This window comes from Mya arenaria, chromosome 11 (genome assembly GCF_026914265.1).
Source record: "Mya arenaria isolate MELC-2E11 chromosome 11, ASM2691426v1".
NCBI classification, from domain to species: domain Eukaryota; kingdom Metazoa; phylum Mollusca; class Bivalvia; order Myida; family Myidae; genus Mya; species Mya arenaria.
The window spans coordinates 21,167,271-21,173,612 of NC_069132.1; the positions used below are offsets into that span (position 1 = coordinate 21,167,271).

Here is a 6,342-nt window from a genome sequence, read left to right on the forward strand (position 1 = left end):
AGCACACCGGATAGGCATTTCCGGTGAATTCAGCCGTGCTGGAAAACTCCATCTGGCATCCCCCCATGCCAGATGAGTCACGCGCTGTGACGTTATACTTTTCATTTATTTTATTTTACACTCTTTGCAACCATAATTATGAGATTTCAATAGATGAGTTCCATAAACATTAACTTTACAAAAATTTACCTTTAAAACAAAACTAAATAACCCTAAAAAGACGTGATACTGAAGGAACTTCTTGACGTATGCAGTGAATAAACATTAGTGCGCGTTATGACTTCAGTAAACAACAACGCACGCGCTTTTTGGTGAAAATACAAAAATGCGCTTTTCTTTGTATTTTTTCACAAAAAAAATGTAATCTAAGGTGTGCTAGAAAAATATCAATCATGAGTTTCCGTTCCGGATAAAAAACGACCCTCGGGCATGCTGCGTGGCCGGTTACTCGGCAAGCCTCGTTACCTGGCAACGCAAGTGCCCTCGGGTCGGATTTTTCTATCCGGAACGGAAACACATGACAGATATTATTAGTAACGGGTTTGGCTGGATTGTATTTTACCTTCCATTGTATTCATTACTTCATCCATTGAATGTATCTGTTGTAATTTTTTGTTAAACATTGGTGAAACTACAGAGGGACGATGAGTGTTTGGGAACATAAATATAAAATTTTAAAATTGATATGATAAATTCATTTTATGAATGAGAGATCATTTGGAATATAAGTTTTGTGTTGTATGCATTATCGTCACAATTGAGAGAGTAATTCCAGCCATAAAAAATAAGCATGTTACGATCAGTTTTTAAACCGTTCTGAAATAGTTTGCTTTAATAAGCTAAGAAAAATTCAGGTTAGCAACAGCATATATAAAAACAGTTTTCACAGTTTTGTATTTCGAGCGTCTTCGCTACAGGACTTTCTGGAGGAAAATATTCATACACATGAACATGGGGTTCTACTTGGTGACAGCGGGTAGGTCCACATCAAGACTTTTGGTCAACACACTTTGTACACTTCACTTTAATATCTTGCCATGGTACATTTAATAAATGAACATTTGAAAGATAAAAATATAAATAAAAATAATTATAATTACAACTGTATATCACACTGTTATGTATACTTTAAACCTTTGAATTCAAGATCAATTAAAGCATTATTAATACTCAGAATAAATAGTGTCATCATTTTAACACAGTATCATTTTCATTATATTCTCCCTGTTTCTTATCTGCTATGGTCCAATCTGAAACAACAAGTAATTATATTGAATATACAATGTCAACAGCCATAAAATTAAAGTATTTGTCGCTTTTGTCTTTTTTTAAGATATGCTTGTTCGCGTTACATGTTGACGCCGTACAGAGCCTCTGATACATCGGTGAAAACCCGATTCAACAGAGCCTACTGCCGTTCGAGGGTTATTATAGAACGAACATTTGGTAGATGGAAGAGACGATTCTCCGTCATGTGCAAGAAGGTATGTTTGATAAATTAATTTATGTTATATAATAATGCTATATATGTTATGAAAAGGATACACATAGCTAGATAGAAGCTTTGCCTATGCTTAGTTATTCAATTTGTTTTATATACTATACTCTAGGTAGGGAAGACACCCGCTCAAGCATGTCGAGAGATTGTCGCTTGCGCAGTTTTGCATAACATTGCCATGTTGTTTGGTGAACCTGACGTTGATGACGGCGATGTGGATGAACTTCCACTTATACCCTATGTTGGTGGTGAAAATGGATTTGCCATCCGTGACCATATTGCGCAGGCCTATTTTGGATAGGTACATTTCCTGTTGGAAGGAAGCTGGTGTTGTGTTGTTGTTTTAATGCAACAAGATTATCTTACGTGTTCTATGCAATTCTGTTAACTATTCACGTCTTGTTGCATAAATATACAGCTACATATTGCATTCCAGAGTTCAAATAAGTTAGTATTCCATTTTAAAGTTTACAATTCCTTATATGCATAAAATTGCTTACTTCATTTTTTTCACTGGCTGATTACTTGAGGATTGCATTCTATCTGGGAATTTCTTGCCGGTGGACTTGCTTCCTCTGTCTAATTCTATCGTCTGATATGAGAAAGCAAATTAAGATATAGAATTAATACACATAGCATATAATTATTCTTTTGTTTTACAAGTCATGATTTTGGCTTCCTATGTGTGTACATTTCTTTCAATGTAATAAAATATATATCTTGCAGCTGAGTTTGACAGTAAGTTATAACCCTAAATCACACACATTACTTATAATTTTAAATCCATTTACACTTTTAATACAGCCTAGAAAATAATTTTAATTTCTTACGTCCAAATCGAACACTGCACGTCTCTCTGCTTCTGACTGTCAGTAGATAAGGCATACATTGAAGTGTACTGTTTAAGAATAGGGTGTGATTACATGTTCACTCTTTAATGATCAATTATTGATATATAATTCAATTTTAATTGCTAGAAATTAAGGTATTTAATTTATAAATGTATACATTATATCAACATGATAATTTACAATAAAATAAACATACATCTGATTCTGGTATGACTTGAATAACCACATCACCATTTGGCAGCTCATCGACCTTTAATTCTGAAAATATATAAGTTATGTTTATTTTTTAAAGTTACATCGATGATAGATGAAATGAAGTTAAATTGAAAGGATAACATAAAACCTAGTGCATCTAATGAGCTGTATCGAAGCAGTTCAATACAAATAACCGTCTCAAACTTTGGATTTGATTTATACAATGGGTTATGGTGACCCCATGTCAGGGCCTCAAATATCAAGGGAAGGCACTATCATGAAATATAGAATTGCTTGATTAGCATTTAAAATAAATAAATTAATAGATCTAAACAAATTGATATAAATGTTTGCAAAAGATACATTTTACATGTATCACATTTATTTGTTTACAATTGTTTGTGATTTAATGATTATTTTATCGTGTTAAGGTTTGTGACATACGAATTTTAATAACATAAACCGGTTAAACCATTCTATAATCAAGTGGCACATGAATCATGACAGAAGTTGGCAAGCGCTGGAAAAAAAATCGCTTTACTGGATAATATTTAAAGCTGCGACACGTAGCATGTATTTGCAAAGGTATGAACGTATGCCATGGACAATTGACTATGGTAAATTATCATGACATCTTTTCATTATTCAAGGATTTGTCATATTCACACTCCACATGGAAACAAAATGGAGGTAGGAATTCCATGTTTTATTTTTAAAACATGTCTAGTTCATTTGTATACCTTTTTAGCAGACGGAAATATTTTAATAAGCATTTGATAGTGTAGAAATATATCTATAAATAATCATGATACTTAATGAATTAAGTAGTACTTGATGCTTAAATCTATAAATAAACAATGAATTAAGAAGTCTTATACCCTTCTCTGCTGCAATAGTGGTTTCTAGCCAACCAGGAATCCCACTGAAGCCTGGGTCTGCCTTTTTGATGTTGATAAGGCGGGGCACCTCCTCGGCCGGTTTTTCTGATGGTGGTCCACCCCCTGTTCCCTTCAAATGCTTTCTTTGTTGCATTTCTGCAACCCGGTTCAAGTTGTGAAATTTGTTTCTCACATCTTTTCCAGTTATTTAATTTGTCCTTTACTTTTTCATATTCAGTTATGAGAATTTCCCTCTCATATGCAGTAAAGTTGCAACCTCTGTTCTTATTTTTTTTCTGACAATGACAAAGTGTTGTCTGCTTGGGCAGCTATTATGTTTCTATGCATTGTGGGTAATACTTGATGCATTTTAATGCATTGTGGGAAAAAGCAAATGCATTATGGGTCAACCCCATTATACATTTGTCGCTTAAAATTTAGCGATATCGCTAAATTTCCTAGCGATATCGTTAAACAGTTTAACGATTATCAGTTAGCGATAGCGATAACAATAGTCTGAACAATCGGAATTTTAACAATTTGTTAGCAAGCGATACATAAAAAATGTAGCGATTGTTAATTTGACGAATCGCTAACTTCTAGCGACTTTCTGAACAATCGGGCCAATGTATCATGTATATTACGGTATAAAATTTAATTTTGAAATCTGATGTTTGATATATGTTGAAAACATATATTAATACAAGGTAAACAATCACGTGAAAAAAACCCAAAAATGTTGAATTCATTTGTTTGTAAGAAAACAAAGTTCTAAGTAAGTTTGTGACGTCGACTGTGATTTCAAAATAGTGCGCATCATGACGTAAATTAACAACGAAACACTCGCATTTTGATGAAATGTATAACACTTTTTTTACCGTCAATTTTAATTAAATATAAAGTTAAAGGTATGCAAGAAAAGGTATCAATTATGTGTTTCCAGTACGGATGGAAAGGTTCTACCCTTGCACCCGCTGCGTAACGTACAACCTGTTTATCGAAAGCACGTACAACTTGTGAGTATAAGAATGGACACGGGAGAACGTTCAACAACCTCCATACTAATGAAATATTGTGTAAGGAGTTGTTGGGGGATCAAGTCTTACAGATAAGCATCCACGTCAATATGTATGTCAGTTTGGCTGTCACCGGGGATATATAAAGTTCTGACCGAGGGATTGCAAACACATAAACAATACTTTTTTTATATTGAGAGTATATTTAAGCACCGGAACCAGTATTGGGCATAACATTAAAACATGCCTACGACACATATACTTAAGCAATATAAACAATACTTTCAAAAAATTGGAAAACTATTTATTCCAGCGTGCACCATATAACCATGGATATACATGGACAAGCCCAGTACCCCGTTGTCATGACTACCATTGGAATAATACAATGAAAAGTACGAGGACAATTCCATACGCCTTATAGGTTGAACACCACCGTTTTCATTTCTTCTATAATTGAATGTGAAGTGATCACTTTAAGACAACAATTAAAGGCATTTTGAGCGCTTGTAGACTAAAATAACCATATATATTCATAAAGTGCGTGCCTCAAGTTAACCCTGAGAAAAATCTCTCCACTTGAAAAACATACTCTAAAAATTGCACTTTTCCAAACTGACTTTCAACTTTAAATCGGCAGTAAATGCTTAAAATTATACTCTCATTAATAAATCAAGCAAGAACATTAACTTCAGGAATAATGTCATTTTTGCTTTACAGTTTATTGAATAAGCGAAAACATTGGTATTTCTCTTAAAGGCAGCTTTTTAATTGAGAATTTTCCACCGAAGGGCTCCACCAACATTTTGAACTGCGCCATTGCATACCATACCCCAATAAAATGCAACATGTCGAATTTTAATACTTATATTTACATTCATTTAAATTACATTTCTGCTAAAATAAATTGATTATTCAAGAGCATTTTCTCTTTTTTTTCTTTCTCTCGTTGTTCTCAACGGTGGGTAAATTAGAACAGCTATCGTAACCTAATTTTATACGACAATGAATGCACAGATAAAATAGTTCCTTATTTATATGTTTATTTTCTATCTTTTCAAGGACAAGAATATTAGAATACGTATTATTGCATAAAATGTGTGTTTTCGGTCCGTTATCGTGGTGTATTAAAACGCAAAACCCTGGGCGTTATCGGTAGAAAACGTGCATTATTCAGTAAATTCACGTGCCGTTAATGCCCGTTTTTTTTGTTTTACATATGCGCTATCAGGGCCCGCATCATAACAATGAAGGCTGAGCGACCAGTTTTCTGACCGAAAGTTGGTCAACGATGCAAACTTTTGCACGAAAACATATTTTAGCATATATAATGTAGCTGCATACAAATACCAAAACATGAAATAAACCACATATAACTTACATATTTTCTACTGAGTTGTCTTTTCCTGGCAAGCTGATGTGTTTACTAAATAGTTTTTTTCTGCAATTGTTTTGACTATTAAGAGCACTAAATTATGTCTAAAACGACTAACTCCTCCAAACTTTATTATTTAGTTATTTCTGTCGATTTTATTCATAACATACGACTTATATGGACATGATTCCATTACGTCGTATGCAATGAACAAAGAAATTTCAAATATTTTTTTTCTCTGATGCTGAAGATGCTGTACATTTTATCAAGAACATGTTTACAAAATGTTCAGGCTTAAATTAGTTATCAAAACAAATAATGGTTAAAGTATAGGTAATCAATTGATTACCCAATAGGTATTGTGTGTAAATAATCCAAGTAATCCAGTCAATTTTCGAAAAAACAACACTTTCAAAACGAATGAACACTGCAAAAAATGCAGCTGCCGAGTTATGTTGCGACCCGAATCGAGCTCAATGTAAAACTTTTTTAAATGACATCACTCATGACGTCATACAAGCACCTGTTA

The 6,342-nt window shown here is 33.5% G+C and overlaps 1 long non-coding RNA gene across 1 annotated transcript; it reads right to left on the reverse strand.

Moving 5' to 3' along the window:
• Positions 1 to 2,066: 2,066 nt before the first annotated feature.
• LOC128208114 (uncharacterized) lies at positions 2,067 to 2,608 on the reverse strand. The gene is made up of 3 exons (XR_008256849.1): positions 2,546 to 2,608; positions 2,329 to 2,364; positions 2,067 to 2,090 (listed from the first exon to the last, which is right to left on the reverse strand). It is a non-coding gene; the product is annotated as an uncharacterized LOC128208114 (long non-coding RNA).
• Between the last annotated feature and the right edge of the window lie 3,734 nt (positions 2,609 to 6,342).